The sequence below is a fragment of the Apis laboriosa genome, unplaced genomic scaffold (assembly GCF_014066325.1).
Source record: "Apis laboriosa isolate Shangri-la unplaced genomic scaffold, ASM1406632v1 scaffold4_cov146, whole genome shotgun sequence".
Classification (NCBI taxonomy): domain Eukaryota; kingdom Metazoa; phylum Arthropoda; class Insecta; order Hymenoptera; family Apidae; genus Apis; species Apis laboriosa.
The window spans coordinates 4,444,725-4,470,201 of record NW_025223501.1 but is presented as its reverse complement, the minus strand read 5'-3'; the positions used below and the strand labels follow the sequence as shown (position 1 = coordinate 4,470,201).

At 38.2% G+C, this 25,477-nt stretch overlaps 1 protein-coding gene across 2 annotated transcripts in view; it reads right to left on the bottom strand.

Moving 5' to 3' along the window:
• Positions 1-25,477, bottom strand: part of LOC122716943 — a 349,442-nt gene that overhangs the window by 184,482 nt on the left and 139,483 nt on the right. For both annotated transcript variants that reach the window (XM_043940491.1, XM_043940492.1), the window contains one exon: positions 17,072-17,155. The gene's annotated coding sequence lies outside the window, so the exon portion shown is untranslated. The remainder of the gene's footprint in view (positions 1-17,071; positions 17,156-25,477) is intronic.

Sequence of the window (25,477 nt, the reverse complement as noted above, 5' to 3'; positions counted from 1 at the left end):
GCGTGACCGGTTGCCAAGCAACCATCCGCCCACCCTAAATGATACTTTCGCGCAAGGAGCAGCGAGGAGTTAAATGGATACATATTGATAACATTTATGAGCCTTCCTCTACACATAGCTTCATCGATGTCCGAAGAAACGATCGTTTCGCGGGCCGACGATCCCATTTCCAATCGAGACAGACTATGTTAATTAGAAATTGACGAATTTTTCTTTTCTTCAACTGCTTAAGGAAAGGAAGAAGAACGGACTCAAAGCTACCGAAGTAACTTTAAAAAAAACAATTGAAAAGAAATTTTAAATAATTTTAAACGTAAATACCCTTCATAGTATCTTGTCTCCTGCAATTTCTTTCCCAAATATTCTCAATCGAAATATTTCGATTTATCATCTCTCATCGTTATTAACCTATTTTTCGATCTTTTTCTAAAAAAGATCCCCTGTCCCTTCTAGAGGAGGAAAGGGTTCGAAGAAAATGCAAATTGACGCGGCTTAAATAAATCGGACAGGGGCCGGTCAGGTCTACGAGACTCGTAGGCCAGGCTAGTTCGGTGATGTATCGTCGTACGGTAACGTTTTCGAAGGCGAGCGCGTAAAAATAACCTTTATTACGTTATGTAATCAGTTAGTAAAAGCAATTCCGCTAAAAGCCTGGGGTGGCCCCGTAGCCCCGTCGTCTGCTTTTGCATAACCACGACACAGCTCACACACACACACACACACACATATACACATACACATACAGTCCCTTTCCATACCCTCTTCTCCCCCTCCATCCCTCCTCCGCCTCGGTTTGGCAGCAATTACTGTCTCCCTGTTTTTCGAGGTCTTACGCTCAAGATAATAAGCGTTACGACAGGGCAAAGGGAAGAAGTTCTTAATCTTGGAGCCTGGGAAGCCTGGCTGTGCAGATTTCAAATTGAAAGTTTGCACGTTGGACTTGTGCGCCCCTTTACCTCCTGGCCCATCGTTTCTCGAATTAACTTAATTAACCGGTCGACGAAATTGATGAAAAATAAGAACGCGGGAGGGGAAAAAGGAAACAACTTTCGAACTCGAACGATTTCGTCCTTCCGGTCATCCGGTTTTCTATTCTATTCAGGAGCAAAGCCTATGATGGATCTTGCCCAAAAAATTGTACATTGGTAAAGAAAAATAGAAAATTGGAAGTTGGAAATGTGGCTCTCTACGAGATCTTTTTATATTGAGATTTCAAATTTTTTGGATACTTTTGGTTAATTGGTGAATTTTTCAAAGAGTGAAAGTAAGAGGCAGATCGAAGATTAACACGTCGGTGATACGAATGATGCAATTTGGCTGACTTTAGAGTTGGTTAAGTATAAATAAATTTTATCGGATGGAACAATCAAACGTGCAAGAACATCCGAGGAATCCATGAGTTTTCGAGGCAACAACAAGTTCAAAGTCCAACGGAACAATCCAAAGGTTGCCGCCATTCTCGAGGATTCGAGTAACTCTAATATCTTGCGAGTTCGAAAATTACAGAAGTTCTTCGAAGTTCGACCGCTTCATTCACAAGCGAGAAGAGAAATTCCAAAGGTTTTATCGTAGCCGTGAATTTTAAACTACCTTCTGATTTCCCCCTCCCCTCCTTGCTCAACTTCCTTGCTCCTTGGAGGAGGAGAACTGTACTTACTTGCAAATAGCCCATTGGAACATTGTCTCGATGTGCTAGCGTCAAATCCATCTTATTAGAATCGCTGTTAGACGCGGTGCAATCGAGTCGTCGCAAGTTGTTTCAGAAAATCACAGGATGTCGTTTCATGATTCCAACAACAAATTTTACATTATTTCAAAATTCTTAAATATTTTTATTCCTTAAATACAATCAGCATCAGAGATGATAAAGATCCAATTTCAAAATTCTTAAATATTTTTATTCCTTATTTTGTCGAGAGATCAAAAAGATGGCGGGATTAATCAGCATCAGAGATGATAAAGATCCAACAAATTTCACATTATTTCAAAATTCATAAATATTTTTATTCCTTATATCGATATTATCAAGAGATCAAAAAAATGGCAGAATTAAATACAATCAGATAAAGATCCAACAAATTTCACATTATTTCAAAATTCATAAATATTTTTATTCCTTATATCGATATTATCAAGAGATCAAAAAAATGGCGGAATTAATCAGTATCAGAGATGGTAAAGATCCAACAAATTTTTATATTATTTCAAAATTCACAAATATTTTTATTTCTTATTGCCTATTTTATCGAGAGATCAAGAAGATGGCGGGATTAATCAGCATTAGAGATGATAAAGACCCAACAAATTTCACATTATTTCAAAATTCTTAAATATTTTTATTCCTTATATCGATCTTGTCGAGAGATCAAAAAGATAGCGGGATTAAATACAATCAGAGATGATAAAGATCCAACAAATTTCACATTATTTCAAAATTTATAAATATTTTTATTCCTTATATCGATATTATCAAGAGATCAAAAAAATGGCGGAATTAATCAGTATCAGAGATGGCAAAGATCCAACAAATTTTTATATTATTTCAAAATTTTTTTATTTCTTATTGCCTATTTTATCGAGAGATGAAGAAGATGGCGGGATTAATCAGCATCAGAGATGATAAAGATACGCGAAATTCTTAATCAGGAAGATCGAGTTCCTACAGTTTCTATCACCAAGATTCTACGTTTTACTCTATGTGTCTAATTCCAACAATACATTATATATATATATATATATATATATAGGGAAGCAGATAATTGACCGAGTTTCCAATCAGTCCTAAATTTCCAGTCTCCATATATTCCTAATTAACCCCGTTCCCCAAAGATTAATTAGATTAACCTTCTAAAATTTCTATTATCTCTTAACACCAAAGTCGAGGTAAAGAGAGCCCGAATAACCCAATTTTGAATAATTCAAATTGAATTCAAAAATTCAAAAGCATTCAATTCAAGAATTGAAAGCATTGAATAATTCAAAAGTATCCATCCAATTAGGGATCTAAGTTGAAAGGGAATGACAGGTTGAAATCTAATTTTGACTCTCTATGAGCACGTCCCTTTTCTTTCTTTCCGCGAGGAGAAGACGAGAGAGGAGGAGTGACAGCATCGTAGCAGGCCGAATGGGACGAATGGCCACTTTCATCGGCCGCGCAAACATAAATAACGCGATTATAAATTCAGTAGCACGTTGGGAGCGTAGGTTACGCGTCGTTTGCGTGGTCATTAGGCGCACAACGAATTTCGGATCGATCGAACCACTCTCTCTTTCTCTCTCTCTCTCTCTCTCCCTCTTTCTTTCTCTCCCTCTCTCTCTCTATCTACGTGTATGCTAGCCGCAATTACTCGGCCGTTATATCAGGCACACTGTCCTGATAGATTACTGAACAAACCACGGACTCCATCCTTTCAAGATTTAATAGTGATTTATGGCTACTCGTTTCCTCCTCCTCCTCGTCTCCTCCTTTGATCCTCGGCCATCTTGAGCTTTCCGCCCGAATTGTTTGCCGTTTGAAGGGCGGGAAATTCGTCCGTGTCATCTTTGACGCTTTTCGACGACTACGCAATCGAGCTCGAGTGTTTGGAATACCTTGGAACGAAGATGGATGCTGTCTCTTTCCACGCCTTTCCTCCCTTCGAACGAATCTTTCGTGGTAGCGTGATACACGAATTACGGTGTGTTGTACGAAAACAAAGGAATTGGAGGAGGAATTGAAGCAAAAGTAAACAAAGAAAAAGGGATTGATATAGAGATATGAAAGTCAGAAATGAAGTAGAAGTCTTAATTTCTGCTCTCCATCAGACTCAACCCCTCCACTTCGTCAACCTAAAATCGTTATCCCTTCGAAAACGAGAAAATTTAAACTCGGCCGCGAAAATAATTCCCTCTGAAAATTCCTCCTTTTCATTAAAAGGAAACGTAGGCGGAATTTCGAAAGGAAGGAGAGCGATCTTTTTCAGATGCTTCGCCGTCTGAAAACATTGGGACCGGAAGCAATGTTTAGAAGCGGAGCTGAACGCAAAGAAATACGGATTGCGATATTTCGTTATCAAGATTTTTATGCAAATGAAGGAATCCGTGAAATACGGAGCGGGGAATGTAATTTCTTCCGGCTGAAAAGTGCTTTTTCCGGATATCGGTTTATATTCGTATTCTTCGCATTGAAAAAAAAAATATATATATATATTAAGAAAAAAAGAAGGAAGAAAGAAAGAAAGAAAGAAAGGAAGGAAGGAAGGAAGGAAGGATTTAGGAGAGGGGTGGAGAGCAGGTGGAGAGGAAGGAAAAAAACGCCGCTATCCTCGCCGCGAGCGAGGCATTAATCTTTCTGACGTCGCTGATGCAAGTATGAATACCGGGGCATCCATCCTTTGTGCCGAGAGAAATGCATTTTTATGGATTAGTCACTTTCGAAAATGGGTTCCTTCCACGTGAAGAGGAAATAGACCGGTTTCTTATGACATTCCTCTCCTCGAGGTACCAACAGGTTTGATTTTTTTTTTATATGTAAAAATAACTCGCCAATTATAGACACCTGATAATGTGGAACTGCAGAACTCATTTCACAATTTATTTGATTTGTTGGATTGAACATAGAAAATATAGAAGTTCATGATAAATTAATCAAAGATATTATATTTATATCATATTTCAAATGACAATTTTGATAATTTTTCAAATATTAAACAATTATAGATATTTGATAATGTGGAATTGCAGAAGTCATTTGACAGCTACGATTTGATTTGTTGGATTGAACATAGAAAATATAGAAGTTCATGATAAATGAATCAAAGATATTATATTTATATCATATTTCAAATGACAATTTTGAACCAAATTTTTACCAAACAATGACATTATAAATATTTGATAATGTGGAATTGCAGAAGTCATTTGAGCTACGATTGATTTGTTGAGTTGAACGAAGAAAATGGAAAAATTCGTGATAAATGGATCGAGAATAAATACTATATTTCAAATGATAATTTTGATAATTTTTCAAATATCAAACAATTATAGATATTTGATAATATGGAATTAGTCAGATGTCATTTCGATCCAAATGAGTTGAACGTGGAAAATATAAAACTTGGTGATAATTATACTTATATTACATTTCAAATGATAATTCATTTTGATAATTTTTTATCAAATAACGACGGATAAAAATTTTTATCTTGCAAATAAATACATCCCAAGTATTACACGTATATCGGATATGTTTAGAAAGAAACGAGAAAAATTTTGTATTTCACTTAAATTTGAATTACACTTAAATTTCGCAGGCATATTCCACTCATTATGAATATTTATTTCAACGATAACGGAGATACAAGGCCGGTCTTTCGTCCCCGCAGGGGGGAAGGGAATCATTGTCATTCTCCCGAAGTTAACAGCGAATAAAAGGAGGAAGAAGGTAGAAGGAAGGGGCGGAAGGTCGCTTTTCGGAGGAAATTACGTGCCGTTTTTTAGCCGGCGGATCCCTTATGAAATTTAAAAAACACCTTTCGTTCGTTGCATGCACCGAACAAGCGCGACGAAGCCTCGAAAATAAGCATCGGCGAGGACCCAGGAGACGCGATATCTCCAGTCCCTTCCTCATGAATATTTAAACTGAATATTAAACCCGTTGCAAAATCACCGTACACCCGACCCTCTCTCCCTAGAATTTCGAATGTGATCGATCTCCAAGATCCTCCAAGATCTCGAGGATCGAACTCGGTATCCTTCGGATTCGAACAAGTATCGAGTTCATTCGAATATCTAAAATTTGCACGGGCACAAATTTTCGAATCCGTCCACAAAACCAGCATAAAATTTCTCGATGCGCAAATTCTCAAGGATCTTTCATCGAGAAGACGAGAGAGAAGAAGAGAGAGGTTGGTCTCTGAAGGATGGTAATGAAATAAATGCGGGGAAGCGCAGGGAGGGTGGGCGTGGTTTAGAAGCGAATTCGATCGAACGTGGAAGGTGAAACAGAGGCAGTGGATTCTCGATCCACTGGAGAAAAGTGTAGAGTTTTAGAGTGGAGTGGAAAGTAGGTAGAGAGTATTTCTTTCCAGCTAGGATTCCGAGCGAGGGATAGGTTAGTTAGAGTCCCGATGAAAACTGAATGGTCGCCGAGTTGGAGAGCAGGTGGCGGGGAGAGATAAAACTACTCGGATAGCGTAGCCGCGATACTCGGCAGCTGGCACTGTTTCAACCTGTTTTCCTTCTCCGGATCTTTCGATCACATCGGTTCGAAAATTTCGTTCGCTCGTTTCTCGATTGTGCACACATTGTACGCATAATTTCCCCCCTCAAACTCTTCTTTCGCTTTCCTACGCTTTTTATATTCGAGATTGGATCAATTCTAGAGAGTGAAAAAGGACGAATCGTTCGCAGAGAACGAAACATCCGAATTCCTTTCCCTCGATTCCCAGATTTTCTTCGGAAGAAGAAGAGGAGGAGAACGTTCTTTTTCCAAGGTTGATTCGACTTCGTTCGGTGTGGAGCGCGACAAGGAACGGAGCAAGATCGTCTCTAATTGGCCGGTGGCGGAATCGTCGGTTCCGCCATTACCACCACGGACAAAGAGTGGATCCGTTATCCCGGCCGGGTGGACGGTTGAAATATTGCCAGGTGGCGGATATCAGCCACGGCCTACCGGAATGGCTTCCATTCCTTGCCGGCAGCTGACTCCGGATTAACCGGGCCGCGAGGGTTCCTCTCGGGATAGCCGAGAGCGAGGGGTATTAAAGGCCGGCTCCCTCCCTCCCTCCCCTCCCCCGATATTGCTTTCTTCAATTTGCAACCGCTCCGAGCCACCGACACGTCGCCCCCTCACACTACTGTGTGTGTACCGATTCACCTCCACCCAGCTACGTGAATCAGAGGCATCGATTTCGAGACGTTCACGGGGGCTGGATGGTGGTTCGGAGACCCGTAGGCCTTCGTATCGATCGTCTGATCGGTCCCCAGGTGCACAGGGGAAACGAATGGTCTGCTCCAGAATCCTAGGTTGACCAGTGGATTTTGATGGGATTCGAGTGGATTTAGTCCGAGAAGAAGATATTGTGGAAGATTCTATGCGGTTTGGCTACGTTTCGTACGTCGGATGTTTCGGAGCATTGACCCGTTGAGAAGGTAACTAACAACTAGTTGAGAAAGTAATTAGTTAAAAATCTCGAGTAAAGGGTTAATTCGAGTTAATTCGAATAATTATTTGTTTAAGTAACATTTTGACGGGATTCGAGTCGATTTAGTTTGAGAAGAAGATATATAGTGAGTTTTCTATATGGGTTAACTCGGTTTGACTATGTTTTGTACTGTTGTAATCAGAGTTGGACATTAATCTATTGAAAAAGTAACTTAGAAATTAAAAAATTTCGGATGAAATTAATTCAAGTAATTATTTATTAGAATGTTTAAGTAACATTTTGACGGGATTCAAGTGGATTTAAAAAGATATCGAATCTTTTGTATGAGTTTGATTTGGTTTTGTATTGTTGGAAAAGTAACTAGCTAAAAATTTCGAATAAAATTACTTCAAGTAATTATTTAAAATGTTTAAGTAACATTTTGACGGGATTCAAGTGGATTTAAGAAGATATCGAATCTTCTATATAAGTTTGACTCGGTTTTGTATTGTTGGAATCAGAGTATTGGGCATTAATTTCGGATAAAATTACTTCAAATAATTATTTGTTAGAATTTTTAAACAACATTTTGATGGAATTCAATTTAGTTTGAGAAGAAGATATCGAATCTTCTATATGGGTTTGACTCGGTTTGACTATGTTTTGTACTGTTGGAATCAGAATTGAGCATTAACCCGTTGAAAAATCTCGAATAAAGTTAGCTCGAATAATTATTTATTAAAATGCTTAAATAACATTTATTCATAACTCTTATAGTTGATTCATCTTGGCCATTTGGCAATTATTCCAATTATTATATTTTGAACAATAAATTATGAAAGTAACTTATGGAAGGAACTTTATTCATCGACTATTAAATCCCTAGTTTGAATGATGGAGTAGTATTAGAAAAAGTTGGAATTATTTGATTTTCGAATAATTAATTAACATATTGAACTTTCTAAAAAACCATTTTTCATGTATTTGTTTTTTGCACGCGTTCAGTACAAGCGTCGACCAGTCATTTCGTTGTCATTTTTTCCCTATTTCATAATCGTACTTTTCGTACTTATCGAGAATCAATATGTCCTATTGAACGTATCAATTTCCATTCACAATCGAATCCACTCATAATAACTCGATGCATTAATCTTTCAACATCTTCTCTATCTAAAGATATTTTCACCTCGATAAGACAAGTTTCTTCCGGCTCCCCTCTGCCCCCATCATAACACCCCCGTTAGGAAACTCGAGATATCCATCATGCTCGCTCCCCCATTACCCCTCCCCCTCATCACAAAGAAAAAGAGAGAAAGTGAGGTACGTTAAAGGTTGGTGACGATTTGTCGCGAGCGAGCGTTAACGACGCGTGGCTGATTCATAAGCGGAGGAGGAAGAAAATAGGAAGAGAATGGTAGCTAACAACCGAAGAAACGTAACGCTTTTGCGGGGTTTTTGAACCGTTGAAACGTTTGAAACGCAACGAGGGCTCGTAAAAAAAAAAAAAAAAAGAAAAAAACTTCTACTTCCCCCCTGAGTCATTCTGGCCACAGTTCCGCAACAACTCTCGTTACGATCTCCCGTCCCTTGCGCTAGAGTGGAGAGCCGTCTGCTCGATCCGGCAGACGTTCCCCGTTGTTGTCATTACCTAGAGGAGGTAAAAATAACCAGCGACCAGTTTTCCAGACGCTAAGTATTTCCCTCCTTGAGGGAAGAGGCTGTCCTGCTGAGTTAATTTGGGGGCCGTTAAAGACGATTAGGAGGATCGGCAAAAGTTCGACTTTTGTGACTCGAAAGGCAAAGATCATGCTCGAAATGTGATGTTTCGAGGAATAAGAAAATTCCCTAGATTAGACAAGAGCGACGATCGAATTTTGGATCTTATTTTGATCCTCGTTCAGCTAAGTTAAGCCAGTTCTGATCATCGATATTTCTGAGTGTGAGTAATATTTAGGATACATTTGAGATAATGATCTCTCTGATTGTTGAATAAAATATATTAGATAGATTAAATTAAAAGTGGATTAACAGAGGGAGGGAAGGGTTGAAACGCTATTTCGACGCGAGAGGACACGAGAGGACGGGGCGCGTAGACGCATCAAAAACGCGGACAGGAAGGGTGCGAAACGTGTGAAACGAAGATTTGCTTTTAAGCCTGACGTGTATGGAACACGAGAGGTCGCATTAGATATTAGTCGTGCTTGTTCCGCTCCAGAACTTGGTCGGTATTGTCGCAGAAGTGGCGCCTCGCCACGCTCTCTAAAATTAGATTCCCTAGGGACAATGGACCTCTTCCGATGGCACCTGCCTGTCACTTCAAAACAACCGATTTTCACTAGATTTGCCGGCCGACGATACATCGAAGAAACACTTATCCAAACGTTATTCTCGCGCACAATTGATTTTTGATAGCGCTCTCGCTTAATACGTTCAAAGAAAAATTTGGAGACGAATTTTTAAACGAATATAAAAAGAGAGAATTGATTATTCTATATTTCAAAAATTATCGTTCTTCGATATCGATGACTTTTTAATATATATATATATATATATATATATATATATATATCGTCAAACTCGTTGCACTGAATATCGCGAAAATTTTATTCAACGATCGTTTAAATTAATCATCGAAAAGTTAGGTTAGGCAGCTTATCTCTTCGAAAATAATTACCGATCTTCTTTAACTTTTATTCATGCGACTCGACTTAACAACAAGCGTTCGTGGCAATAATCGAGATCATACATTTTCCACGATTACGCGCCTTCGTCGTTCGCGTAATCGCTCCCCTAACCTCTGTACAGGTACACATCACGTATTTCTCGATGCGACGCGACGAAACAAAAAAAAAAAAAAAAAAAAACGTCGGGACAACAAAATCTCGGGACAAGGAGAGAGGGTGCAAGGGAACAGTTTATTTGCGCTCTGAGAGGCAAAGAAGAAAGAGAGTTGAAAGAGAAAGACGCCGGGGGCAAAGTTTTAATTGTAAGGCCACCCTCCGCCGCCCCTTCGTTCAAGGGATTCCGGGCTACTTTGACGGAGGACGACTGGTATTTGATTAAAGGAGGCGGAGGAATACCGATAACATTAAAATTTAATTGGCGCCGAGTGTAGCGGACGAAATACAAATTCGGTAGCCATCCTTTGTCCCAAATTTATTCTTTCCGGCCGGTTCCGTCCTTCGTCGTTTCGTCCCTCTCTCTCTCTCTCTCTCTCTCTCTCGAAAGAATTCTTTTTCTCTTTTTCTTTTTGTAACATTCTTTCGCCATGGCAGCCGAGATGTCGCGTAATTAAACCCCTGGTAGGGGTTTAATCGTGGAAATTAAATTTAACGAGATTTTTATTAATCTTTTAACTTCGCCTCTCTGTTGTTCCTGTCCGTTTTTCGTTCGTTTTAACGAAAAATGAAAGAGAGAGAGAGAGAGAGAGAAAGAGAAAGAGAGAATTGGCAAGAATGTTGAAAAACGTTCCCTCAAAGGGAACGTTTTAATATTTTTGCAAAACCGAAGATTCGGTTAATGAGTCTCTTCGTGATCTGATCGCAAGAAATGTAAATGTAATAAAATTTCTGCTTCAACCTCGCTTTCCTTCACACTTTTATCGTTTCTTGACAAGTAATTAATGTTGCACAGCAATGGCGAAACGAAGAATGAAAAAAAAAAAAAAGAAATACTCTCTTCGTAATTGAAAGGGAATGTATCGTTTCGTGAACATTTAAAAGAAAAAAAAGAAAAATGGAAAAGAGAGGAAGAATCTTGAAAAATATTTTTTCCAAAGTAAAAAAGAGAAGATAGTAATTCTGGATGGACAGCCGTTACACCCGACGAACCGAGTGAAAAGCACTCGATAACAGGGATATCTAGAATTCCGGAAGCGCAGGCCGGCTAAAACGGAAGGAAAGCTCGCGTCATCCTCGTCGCTCTTGCATGAACTATCGTTCTTTGGCCCCTCTATTGCTTTCACAGCGAAATTTCCCACGTGCTTGATCACGTCTCAGATTTCGTTGCGTCGTTATCATTTTCTCGATATTTTTTCCTCATTTCTCTCTCTCTCTCTCTCTCTCTCTCTCTCTCTCTCTCTCTCTCTCTCTCTCTCTTTCTCTTTCTCTCTCTTCCTTCCCTCTACCTCCCCTCATCTCCTTTGCCATAGGGGAGGATTCAGAATGTCAGCAATGTTCGAACGAAAGTGGACGCTCGGTGCGTGTGTTATTGGATACCTTCTAGGATACCTTTTTCACGACGAGCTGCAGTGTCGAGGAATAAATTGATTGAAATTCTTCTGTCCCTGTGAAATATCCTTCCGCTGTCTTTTATTTAAAAATTTGTCGCTCGGACGAAATCGCATTCTTTCGTCTTATCGGAATTTCGCGCACAACTGTTTTATGAAATGAGATTAATTCCTTTTCTTTCCTCCAAATATTTTTCGCATTTACACAAATAAATTAAACGTAGATCGTGGTCAAAAATTTCACAATTTTCTGGAAGAACCCAATTCAAACCTATGTACTTAAAATCCTTAATCTTCCTTAAAATAATTCAAATCGTATCAAGGACGCGTTGACCACCTCCCCCTCGCGACCACTTTTCAAGATTGAACTTGGAGGAACGAATTCTCTAAACTCGCCTCGTGGAACCAAGCATCGAAAACCAATGATCCGTTCATACGTGCGCATCGATCCAACACGAACCCTTTCATCCCTATATTCGCATAATTTTCACTTCCCTTATCGCAATGTCCATCCACCCCCGCCCTACAACGTCTCCTCTCGAAAACGAAATTTACCTTATGCTCGATCACGTTCCACGGAGGCACACTGCCATGGATTCCAGCTCGGCGGTTATACAGGTTCATCCCTTTCCACTCGCCTCGAACTTGGGGCCCAACCCCTCGCTTAAGAAGAAGAGTTCACTCTCTCATCGCTCGAGGACGAGTCCTCGAGCCGAGGGATGCGCCACCCAGGCTCTCTGTTTCAAGACTCTCTCTCTCTCTCTCTCTCCCTCTCTCTCTCTCCTCCTTCCCTTCTCCCTCCTCCTCGTGGCGCCTTTCAACGAGTACATTATGCAACGAGGGTGCTCGTCGAGGCAAGGGTGCTTTCCTTCGGGTAAGACGTGGCAGGGGTGGCGGTGGTCTAAGGTCGTAGCCACCACTGTCGACTCGAAGACATTTCTTGCCCGTCGAGCAACGTTAGCCCCCGTTAAAAGTTAGATTAGTCTAAGTAGCGCGAAAGCCCTAATGACTAAATGACAAAGAGAAAAACGAGGGTGGTGGGGGGGTGTAGGTGGGCTAAGAGGACGGTTGGGGTAGGGCTAAGTAGTTCTTCGCCATGATTTGGGTCACAACCCTTGGAACGACAGGGGGGAGTCTTGTCCTCCACGGGGGTGAGATGGAGAAGGAAATAATTCACGTTTTCACGGTGAAAATTAGGGTGGCTGGTCGGGAGGCTAGACGTGGGGCTGATGGACCACTCTCCCCCTATTGTCAATCGTGTTTTCGACGCGGTAATCGACGTTTTTCGAGGCCATGCGTTCTCGACGAGGGTGATTCGATTCGGTTCGACAGGTTTTCGGGATTAATGAAAAAAAGGACCACTCCTTTTGAAGGATCTTGAACGAAGGGAAGTATAATAAGTACTCTTTGAAGAATATTCCTCTAACCTAACCTAACCTAACCTAACCTAACCTAACCTAACCTAATCTAACCTGACCTAACCTAACCTAACCTTACCTAACCTAACGTAATCTAACCTAACCTAACCTAACCTAATCTAAGCTAACCTAACCCTCGACGAATTTGACACAAACAAACTCGATTCGTTTAAAATACTAATTCAAGAAGGTAACCAAGAACTTCTCTTGTAAGAAGAATATTTTTCGAAAGAGGGAGAATCTTTTTTTCGTTAACAATAGCGAGTCTTAACTTAAGTCCTTCGAAAAATCACTTCGGACAACTTAATCAGAGAGAAACGTTCCTTTCCTTGTTGGAATCGCTCGGTCAGCTCGACGACCGCCCCGACCACTTATCTCTGATAAGAGATTACAAGACAGGGAACGAAATGTGGCCCGTGAGTCGTAACAGAGATCTAACAAGGCCGGCACATAATCTGGCAGCCGGATACGACACGTAGCTCCTTTTGGCTGCCGGTCAATCCAAGGTGAGTGGAAGGGGTGCCTTACGTGTAAATCTACAAAAACGAAGAAAAACGAAGAGGACGTCACATAAGGAGACCCAGCAGGTGTGTGTTCGTCGTCTGCCTATCGGGCAACGAAGGGAAAGGGTCTAAGCCCCGGCTAAACACGACGGAATGTCTATAACTCTCGGAACTCGTCCATCTCGAATTAACCTCTCTCTCAATTAAGACAATGGTCCCCCTTTCCCTCCAGTCCATCCGGACATCCTCTTCTCGTCGAAGCTCGAGAACGGAGCAGCAACGAAGGAACGAGGTTTCTCAGGGGTTCTCAAACAAGTGTCCGTCTGACCCTCCCCCCCCCTTTATCGCCCGGTTGAATGTATATTTATATGGAGAACTGTGGAGAGAGGGGGGGCAAAGGATCGATGGAAGGACGGTGGAAGGAATTGCCAGCTTTCGGCCTGGCCAGATGGACAGCTGTTTGGAAGAGAAATGAGAAAGTTTGTCCATTCCGAAGAAGGGGGAGAAGAGTGTTATCTTTTCAGGGGTGGAAAGTTGTGATTTTGACGTAAGATGAGAAATTGGTACGGTTTTCGTACCAATTGTGTGAAATACGTTCAAAATATATTCAACGCTCTCCCTGATATTCCGATGAATTTTTTCCACACACGCGAATCTTGAATAATGAATTTTTTCTTTTCATCCCTTCACCCTTCGTAACATTTCGAACAGTAATAATAAAATGCGTTGCGTTCTACGTTCCCTTTTCATTGTTGGTAACCTTGCCCTCCTTTTTTTCTTTCTTTCATTTAATTTAAATTAACAATCAAACTGAAGATCAGTTGTACAGACCTATGCACAGCTACCAAGGTCTGCCAAGATTCTTCGTCACGGAACGAACGAACGGAATCATGGATGGTCACGGGTTATCGATCGAGGGTGGAAGAGCAACACGATGTCACGGGCGCGTACAGAAGCGCTTGGGAACGCGATACAGGAATGCAGGAGTGTCGTAGTGAGGGGAGGGGGAACGTCGATACGTGTCTCCCTTTCCCTTTCCCTCTTCCTCTTCCTCTCTCTCTCTCTCTCTCTCTCTCTCTCTCTCTCTCTCTCTCTCTCTCTCTCTCTCTCTCTCTCTGCCTCCTTTCGGGTGATCGCTTCGTCTTGAAGCAGTCCACTCTCGCTTTCGCCCAAGACGACAAGGCTTATCGATTAGTTGGCCGGATAGATGTGGCTCGGGATCGAGCCAGCATTCGATCCGACCGCGTTTATCTTCCCGCGAGCGGATGATGGTTGCTCCGCAACTTCGTCTTACGGGACATCCGGCAGGAAATGAATCTTCTTCGTTTCGAAGGACAAATGCGAATGGAGAAACGAATGGAGTTCGCGGGGATGAATTTGAATCGTGTAATTCTCGTTTTTTTCTCGATCGTTAATCAAACCTGTTGAACTACTAACTAAGTTGTAATTAGCTTGTTAAGGCAGGAGGGAATTGTGAATTGAATTTTGTACACGGAAAAATTGATTTCAGATAAGATTGTAATTTATTATATATTATAGTTGGAGCGAATATTGAAATTTTGTACGGAACAAATGATTTTGATTAATATGAATTTTATTCATATTTTAATTTCATTTTCATAATATATATGTGTATATATATATATATATGTATGTATATTTATATGTTGAAAAGTCGCGTCGATAAAATCGATATTAACTCTAATTTTGATTTTATTTCGTTTAATTAATATATATTAAAGTGTATATTAATGTCCAGTTTATACATATCCAAAGAGGGATTTAATAACGATATTTAATAATTAATTTGGGATGATAAAAAAGAAGATGAATTAAATTAAAAATAAATTTAAAAAGAGAGAGAGAGAGAGACTTTTAATTGCTGGAATTTCTTTATACGATAAATAATAAATAATTACTATCAAATTATTAATAATTTTCTTCGAACTATTTTCCTCGCGAATTTTCCACGCTATTTGATCTAAAAATTTCAAAAAGTATGACTGAGGATATCTATGAGGATACTTTTATTAATTCTCATTGATTCTCATTATTCGTTAAATCAACCTATATCGAAAGAGTAAAAACAATTAGGGGAAAAATTTCGCGGATAAAGTGAGATAATCTGAATTTTTTCGCGATGAAAAATGAGATACACAGGGAATGAGCAAAAAAAGCTCTTTAATAGAAAGCTCAATAGCCGTTGTATCACGGGCTCGATTTCCATATTCGATTCGGATTGCACGATTTTAAGGGCCGGCTTAAATTATTTCACATAAGCCCTCACGCTGCGTTCACAGCGAATTTGTCATAAGCCAACGTAAATTCGATGTAAAATCAAGATATACGTTTCGCGTTTCGGTAAATGGATCATCACACGATAATATCATTCGTGGTATAAACATACGAACGAAAATCCACGATGTCGAAAGATCGCAATTGCGATAAGAGTAGCTTCGAATTTGCATCGCTTAAATAAAATTTCCTATTAAATTCTAATAGGATCAAATTAATATCGTCGATACGATAATTGTATGTATGTACATCCATAATCGCGCCTCTGACCTTCTTAAAAAAATTTTCACGAAAAACGAATTTTTCTTCGATGCTTTCGAATATTTCACGCAAACAAGAAATTTTTTTTTAACATTATTTTAATCGTGATTCATCGATCACGTGAGTGGGGGATGAAAAACGAAATCTAAACACGCATGGAATAGATCGTTCGATGAATACCAAAGTAAAATATCGATTTTATCAAAAGCACGTTTTTTAATCAAAGACGAAAAAAATCGATCAATTTCAATTGACTCGACACCTTCGAGTGAAATATTATCCAAACAATCCACATAAGTAACACAGATCTCTTTTCACGTACAACAGCCACGATTTGCGAACACCTCTTCCGCTTTATTCTCGAAAATTGCTCGAGCAAAACGAACGGAATCCCGTTCAAATAATAATCCAGGCAAAAATTAATTCGTATAAAGACTTGGGATTTTCTGAACCGCGGAAACATTTCTGCGAAACGGAGCCAGTTTCGTGATCATTTCCGGCTTCTGTTCGACCACTTTGCTCGCGCATGTATGAAGAATTGTATTTAAAATTCATTTCCCCCTTAACGGCAGTTTAATCAAAACCCCTCCACTTTGTCTTCGTCATTAAATTATGCTTTTTCCCTTCTTTACCATACCGTGCGAAATGGCGAGTGTGTAAGATAGCCAGGGGCTTGAACGAGATCAAAATATTTCGTTGGATGGAAATAAATAAAGCCGCGATGGGATTCAAACAGAGCTATCCATTTCTATCATCTAAATCACTTTTATCTCTAATTTCAAAATAATTTCTGACCGGCCGTTCCTTGTGTTCCGTGGCAACGGAACTTGCCTTAGGGGAGAAAGAGAGAGGGAGGGATGGAAAAAGTTTTAACTCGATTCGCTAATCATATCGCTTCGTTCGATATGGTACCCTTCTGTACTCTTCTCTTCTCGTATAGAGAAGATAGAGATGTTAATGTATATGCTTTCTTCGCTTTATTGGATCGTAAAAGGATAATTAAATGTTCGACGAAGAGGATCAATTCGTAAGTGTTCACAGTATTTTGCGATAAATCTTGTGGAAGAAGAAATAAAAAAATAAACAAATTTTTTAATTACTTACTCTATGGTTTCTCAGAGAAATGATAATAATAATAGTGATGATAGAATTTTATAAACGTTTTAAGTTTTAACATTAAATTGGAGATTAAAATATTTATAATATTATGATCAATAATTTAAATTTAGAAGAAAAACTCACCACTTGTAACGCTACACTCTAGTTTTCCTCAGATGTTTTATTCCTCCCTGAAATCACCGCATTGTAAACTCAAACTGGTAAACCCTGCAACATAAGAAAATTTGTCAATATATATAATCATATTTAAGAATATTCGCGATATGATCGCTAAGCGAAATATCTTGCTCGTATCTTAGCGTTTCAAAATCTGGTAAGTAGCTCTAACATCGGACTAGCACGTTTCCTCAATAGTTTCAGTAGAGATATTATATTTACGTATACACTTTCAATTTTTTGTATGAAATGATAAAGACAAATATGATTGCCGATATATTTCTCGATTATACTCGTATTTTATTGCAATATTACGAAATTGGTACAAAAAGAGTTAAAAAATAATATGAGTTTATTATAAGAAGATATTATTATATAGAAAAATTAAAAAAAAAAACAACTTTTTTTTCCATATTTTATAGAAATAAAATTTTCAATTTTCAATTCTGAATGTGTATTATTTAATTTTCCTAACATATCGACTAGAAAGTGAAACGGGGTCCACATGCACGGACAGTCTATTCTACCGGATGCACAAACGGGGTCTACATGCACGGACAGATGACTCCATAGATGAATACTACGCAATATATGACCGTATATCTTCGTATTTTTTAACTCTCGAAACAAATGTATATATTTTAAATATTCTAGTTTGAACAGTTCACCGATTCTTTTCTTCTAACTTTTCTACATGCGTCAGTAAGATTTATTGAATCCTGTGTGTATATTGTTTCCGATAGGTGTTGTATCATGTACTGTTCGTCTCAACCAGATATCAGGCAAAACACACCGACTCTCGGCACAAATACGCACGTGCAAACACGGTATACACGCGTCGAATCCTCGTAGCTCGAGGACACGATGTTCTCAAGAAAAAGGGAAAATCTTGTGGACGTTCGGGCGCAGGAGCCAAGGATCGACATATGTTCGCGAAAAACTGTGAGCCTAGCAGCAAGAGAAGCAGGAACCTCCTTCGATCCTTGGACGTAATATCTGCAGTTTGCTGGTCCGCAAACAAACTTGCCTCTGTCCCTTCGCGCGAAACTCTTTCTTCCTGAGCTTTCTTCACTGTCGACACTGTGGCACATCGAATTGTTTAGATTCGATCTAAAATGTCGGTCAAGAAAACGTTCGAGGAAAAAATTACTCTGTCGAAGGAATTCTGCTTGTATTTTAACAACTCGAGAAGATTTAAGTATATACGTGTATTCTCTCGAATATTTATTTATTATCGATGTTTTTAAAAAGGGATAAAACTATCCAACAACTCGAAATTACAAACTCATAATTACGGATTAAACTATCCGATCAAAATTGGCGGGCACAATCGGTTAAATAAACAAAATTGAATTACTAATTATCTATTTAACATCCGTACGAAATGATACAAAAGCAATCACTCGAAATACTAATATATGTAATAGTAATATAAATTACTTTTATCGAGCGAATTTCCAACGAAATGAATGTCATAGAGAATGATATCAAGCGAATAACAGAGGAACGAATTCGAAATGATGAAAATTGACAATTTAATCCTTCGCGGGTTATTCTCAAACTATCTTTCGTCATTCGAACCCATCGGTCACCATCGTCCACACACACACACACACACACACACACACACACACACACACACACACACACACACAAAATGTTCTCGTTAAATAATATTTGAAATGAAAAATGAAATGGGGAATAAAACACGAAACCTATGATAAATCAACCGATATAATTGTAACAAATCTACTAATTATCATCACTTTATCCCTATTTCCAACAAATTCTCTGCCCGCGAAATATGTACGCGGAATCGGTTCGAACAGTGTTTCGAACCGATCAAAGAATTTTCGAACGGAAATACAAGCTCGATATATAATATCGTTATCATTCCAACGGAATGACAATAGATCGTCTGAACCTTTTCCAAAGCTGTGCACGCGTTTTTCATCCGCTCTCCTCCCACCTCCCCACCAAGTTTCACATCCGTTCGCTGCCAAATTAATTCGTCATATTAGAAAGGTCGCATAAACGCGTTGCGTATACCACTGAAAGCATAACGATGTAACGGGAAACCATTTAATCTTTCGCGGTCAAATATGTTCCTCTCTCGTCGGGCGAGCGTTTCGTTGATCTACATTAATTTGAAATATTAAAACGTCGCTGGGGCGAAAGTGGCGCTGCGGTCATCGTTAAATATGACAAAGCTCTACCCACGGCCATTTAAACGCTTCACGCTTGGGATATATCCGCCGTATTGCTCTTTTTGTCCTACGATTTTGATTTAATTGGAAACAACGTTGGAACAACGTCGGCTTGCATTCAGCCCGCCAACGATTTTTTTTTTTTTTTTTTTTTTTTTTTTTTCAACGAACGAACGATGCCCCCATACGAACAACAACAAGCGTTTTCTTCTCGTTATTTGACAAAAATTTATTTGAGACGTTTACAAAGTTTGAGGATAAATTGAAATCGAAATTAAACTTTTTTTCTTTTTTTAACGAGATTCTTCGAACAGATTAATTATTACGAAACTTGGAGCCACGTTTTCCGCAATCGATGGAATTTTGGCCAATTTATTAGCGAGATACGAAGAAGAATCGGAGAGGAGAGAGAGAGAGAGAAAGAGAGAGAATTATTGTTTGTCCATAGTTTATTCGAACAGCTTCGAATAAAAGTGTAATGTCGATTCGTAAGAGATTCATAGTGGTGAACAATTGGTCCCAAGGAAGCAGTAGAGGCAGAGAAATCGCCCTCGTAGGAGGCGATCCTTTAAACGTAGAATGCATCGTGAAGGCAAGACAAACTTGGCATTGGATCGATCCCATAAAAGTCGATCGATGGAACAAGAGGGGGAATATTTGAAAATTGAAATTTGATAATTTAATCCCTTTTTCTTTTCTCTTTATTTTGGCATTTTTTCCGAGGAACGGAAAATCTCGTATCTAGAAATAAGAAAAAAAAACAAAAAAATCCAATTTTAAACAGGACAGATTCAAAGATATTGAATTTCGAAATTTGAGATACGAATTTCACTTTATAAATATTTTATAAAGTTGAGACTTGTTTGTACACTTTTCCACGTTATATTTGCATTTTATACACTGAAATTTCCTATAGACGTAATATAAATATCGATAATCTATTTACAAGAAGTGACGTAGAAAATAAATTTCGATATTCATTGCACCGAGTTAACCTAGAGATTCGTAATCAAATTTAAAAAAAAAAAATTTTTAACCACCGGTTATCCATCCCCAAATATTTCTCTTTATATATTCCGTCTAAACGAACAATTTGTGCATAAATTCGGCAATTGTGTCCCTCGAGTTTTAGCAAGTTTTAATAAGTCTTCTTGTCCAAACATCGTCAACAGACGATCAGAAAACGTTACCAAACAATCCAATATTACTTTGTACGCTCATTGCCGGTGTAGTTGGCTTTATCATTGTACACCTCCATTGTTCCCCAACCAATCCATTCGTCCCGGTAATTAGTTCTTAGCTCCTCCATTGGAATGGAAAACTGTAATCAATCGTGCTTTTGTTTCTTCCGAGCAAAGGAAAATCCTGTTACAAAGGGTACAACAATACGGGCAATTGTGGACATATTGTATATTCACGAAAGTATGATTTGTAACTAGCTTTCCAAAGGAGCGATAAAAGCGCAAATAAACAGAAAATGCAGAATGAAAATTTTCAACATGTAAAGGACAACGATCTGTAACAAGAATTCTAATTAAACTAAACTCCCTGTATACGTCTATAAGGACAGTTTATTATCATTAGAAACTTTGCACTCTTTTAATTCTCAACATATTCGTTTATTGTTCATTCGAATATATTTCATTTTAACAAATATATAAATTCTCGATATTCCCGATACTCACGACATTGCTTTCTGGAAGGAGGACGTATCTCCTTTTCCCCGATAACGCGCAGTCTAGACGTATTCAATAACATTCACCAAGCATACGTAAGGAATTACCAATGTGTATTCACCGTTTTCCTCGAGCCACTGTGGAACCTGGCCTGTCCACACCGGGCCGGCTCGGTTCTCGAGACGGCGGCTGCTTTCAAGGGCGATTTCATGCGACGACGATTTAAGATCCCCCTCCCTGCCTCAGCAGCCGTGGTGACCGATCTCGAGCTCCTCCTTTTGCGCACAAACCCATCGAGATTACCGCGAACAGAAAAGAGGCTCGACTCGGGACACGGTCAGGATTTTTCTTTTCTCGAATGACCGAGCATCGATCCCTTTCCTATTTCATCACCCTCTCCTCTTTCGTTTCTCTCCACAGTCTTTCCCTGTCAGATAGAGCTCGATAGTTATCGATGCTGAGTTCCTCGAGCACCACGATACTTGCCTCGTCAGGGAGGATTTAAGAGAGGATAGATCTTACGTGAAACGTACTCTTCTTCCAAATTTCCATCTAATTCGTGCTGCTATCTTTTTCTAATTTTTCATCGAATATCATGAATATATTTGTCGTTCATTGAAATTCAGTTATTGTTAAAATTATTATTATTCAGAATTCGGTAGAATTGTTGCTAAATGATCGCTCTATTGTTCAGAGTTCGATTCAAAGCTTCGATTCAAATTTTTATTATCTTTATTATTATTCAGAGTTTGGTGAAATTGTTGCTCTATTGCTCTATTGCTCAGAATTCAATTGCTTCCATTCATAAATCTTTATTATCTTTTTCTAATTTTTCATCGAATATCATGAATATATTTGTCGTTCATTGAAATTCAGTTATTGTTAAAACTATTATTATTCAGAATTCGGTAGAATTGTTGCTAAATGATCGCTCTATTGTTCAGAGTTCGATTCAAATTTTTATTATCTTTATTATTATTCAGAGTTTGGTGGAATTGTTGCTGTATTGCTCTATTGCTCAGAATTCAATTGCTTCGATTGAAATCTTTATTATTATATGTGAAACTTTTTCTTTTTCTCAAATTTCCATTAAATTCATACTTGTCGTTCATTGAAATTCAGCTATTGTTAAAACCATTGTCATTCAGAATTCGGTAGAATTGTTGCTAAATGATCGCTCTATTGCTCAGAATTCAATTCAAAGCTTCGATTTAAATTTTTATTATCTTTATTATTATTCAGAGTTTGGTGGAATTGTTGCTGTATTGCTCTATTGCTCAGAATTCAATTGCTTTCATTCATAAATCTTTATTATCTTCTTCTAATTTTTCATCGAATCACGAATATATTTGTCATTCATTGAAATTCAGCTATGTTAAAATTATCATTCAAAATTTGGTAGAATTGTTGTTCTATTGCTCTAAATTCAATTGCTTTCATTCAAATCTTTATTATCTTCTTCTAAATTTTCATCGAATCACAAATAATTATACTTTTCCATTGAAAATTAAATTTATTGTTAAAACCATTATCATTCAATATTCGATGGAATTGTTGTTAAATGATTGTTGCTCTATTGCTCAGAGTTTGCTCAGAGTTCAATTACTTTTCAAATTTTTATTATTACACGTGAAACTTTTTCTTCCAAGTTTCCATTGAATCCATACTTGTCGTTCATTGAAATTCACCCTATTGTTAAAACTATTATTATTCAGAATTCGGTAGAATTGTTGCTCTATTGCTCTATTGCTCAGAATTCAATTGCTTCCATTCAAATCTTTATTATTTTTATTCAAAATTTGGTAGAATTATTGCTAAATGATTGCTCTATTGCTCAGAGTTCAATTGCTTCCATTCAAATCTTTATTATTACACTTGAAACTTTTTTTTCAAAATTTCCATCGAATCTATATTTGTTGTTCATTGAAATTCAGTTTATCAATAAAACCATTATCATTCAAAATTCAGTAAAAGTTGTTAAATTATTACTCTATTGCTCAAAGTTCAATTCAAAGCTTCGATTCAAATTTTTATTATCTTTATTATTATTCAGAGTTTGATGGAATTGTTGCTCTATTGCTTTATTGTTCAGAGTTCAATTACTTCGATTTTTCATCGAATCACGAATATATTTGTCATTCATTAAAATTCAGCTATTGTTAAAATTATTATCATTCAGAATTCGGTAGAATAGTTGCTAAATGATTGTTGCTCTATTGCTCAGATTTGCTTCAATTGCTTTTCAAATTTTAATTATTACATGTGAAACTTTTTCTTCCAAATTTCCATCGAATCCATACTTCGTCGTTCATTGAAATTCACCCTATTGTTAAAATCATTATTATTCAAAATTTGGTAGAATTATTGCTAAATGATTGCTCAGAGTTCAATTGCTTCCATTCAAATCTTTATTATTACACGTGAAACTTTTTCTTCCATCGAATCTATATTTGTTGTTCATTGAAATTCAGTTTATCAATAAAACCATTATCATTCAAAATTCAGTAAAAGTTGTTAAATTATTGTTCTATTGCTCAGAATTCAATTGCTTCCATTCAAACCTTTATTATCTTTATTATTATTTAGAATTTGATAGAATTGTTTCTCTATTACTCTATTATTCAGAATTCAATTACTTCCATTCAAATCTTTATTATCTTCTTCTAAATTTCCATCGAATATCCATACTTGTCGTTCATTGAAATTCAACTATTATTATTCAAAATTCGGTTGAATAAATAGTTGCTCAATTGCTTCGATTCGAACTTTTGTTATTCAAAACTCGATCACTCGATCGCCGCATTAAAACATCTATTGCTCACCAAACTGTCGTGTTAACGTTTCTATTCGTAACTCGATCATTCGTGATAAATATTCACCCCGTATTCCTGTTTCGAAAATATCATAAATATCGTGGCGAGTCTCATCCTGTGTCGGATACTTTTACAAGCCTCGAGACTCGATCAGGGTGACCTCTTCTCTTCTTCCTTCCCTCCCCCCTATTTCCACCGTTTTTCTTGCCTCGTTCACCGAGATATATAGACGGCCACTAAACTTCTGTCCTGGCCATCAATTTCACTGCATGAGGATCCTGGTGACCACCCCTCTCTCTCTCTCTCTCTCTCTCTTTCTCTCTCTCTCTTTATCTTTCAGGCCAGGCCTGCTCGTTTGGCCAAATGCCTGCAGGCCCGATCTTTTTGTCCACGACAACTGTGTGTGAGCGGTTGCTATCTGTAGGCCGCCCTCCAACGGTCATCGGTCAGACCCGCCTCATGGGGACCATTTCCACGATCCTGAGAACGGAGGACAAGACGGGCAACGGTGTATCACGGTGACCGGTGAAATTGAATAGGAAGATCTTCCCGGCCTTCGCTTCGATCAAGCGGAATTTAGGTCTCTTTAGGCTTGATAGCGCGATTTCGTTGCCCTGTCTCGTTCGAATCGACGATTGATGAAGTAATTCGGTATTAGAAGCGAAGGAAGCTTTTGTTGAGGATTTATTGTACGTTGAGGACATTTTAGATCTTTCTAGTGTCAGTGAATGAAAATAACACTTGAAATTACTCTTCCACATTTCTATTTATATTTATTCTCAGTTTTATTATTCTAGTGTCGGTGAATGAAAATAATACTTGAAATTATTTTTCCACATTTCTACTTATATTTATTGTCAGTTTTATTATTAATTCGAATTTTATTATTATTCCTCAAATCTGACCCTCGCAAATTCACGAATAAATTTCAACCTATAATTCAACGAAGACCCATAAAGAAGAAAACTAACGGAGCTAGCTTTCGTGCATTCTATAATTCTGATTCTCGTAAATTGCCCAGAAAAAAAAATAGCAAAAATAACAAAAATAGCTTTGATATATATATCAAAGCTATTTTATATATATATATATATATATCAAAGCTATTTTATATATATATTATATTTATATATTTATATATATATATATATATATATAAATTAACAGTTCCAAGCGAGGAGTATTTATCGCAGTGATATCTGTTGCCATCGAGGAAGGAAAGTCTGAAACGGACCAAGGGTCAATAGTCTCGTTTTCACGCGTTTAGAGTGTTCACAGCCCTATCTGGTAAAACGCGGACGATACGTATTCATTAACGGGGGAGAGCGTGGGCCGACACACGTATTAATACATTACGTGTGTGTAATTCTTATGGGAAATCGTGGGGCATGGTCGCCGGGAGAATTAGCGATGACTTGTTTGCGCGGGAACAAACTCCGCCACGAGGACGAATTTCACCGTGGCCTGACGCATAATGACATTATGTAAAATATATCGCGCCGCTTAATGAGCCGAAATATTTGTTCAAAATAAAATAATTTCGGGTTCATTTAACGCGTTCGCCGACCAGCGTCGAGCACGGGTTTAACACGGATAATTATAACGTTTTCATCGCGGCTGATGTACTCGTAAAGTGGAGAGACGTTCTTTTTTTTTTTTTTTTTTTTTTTTTTTTAA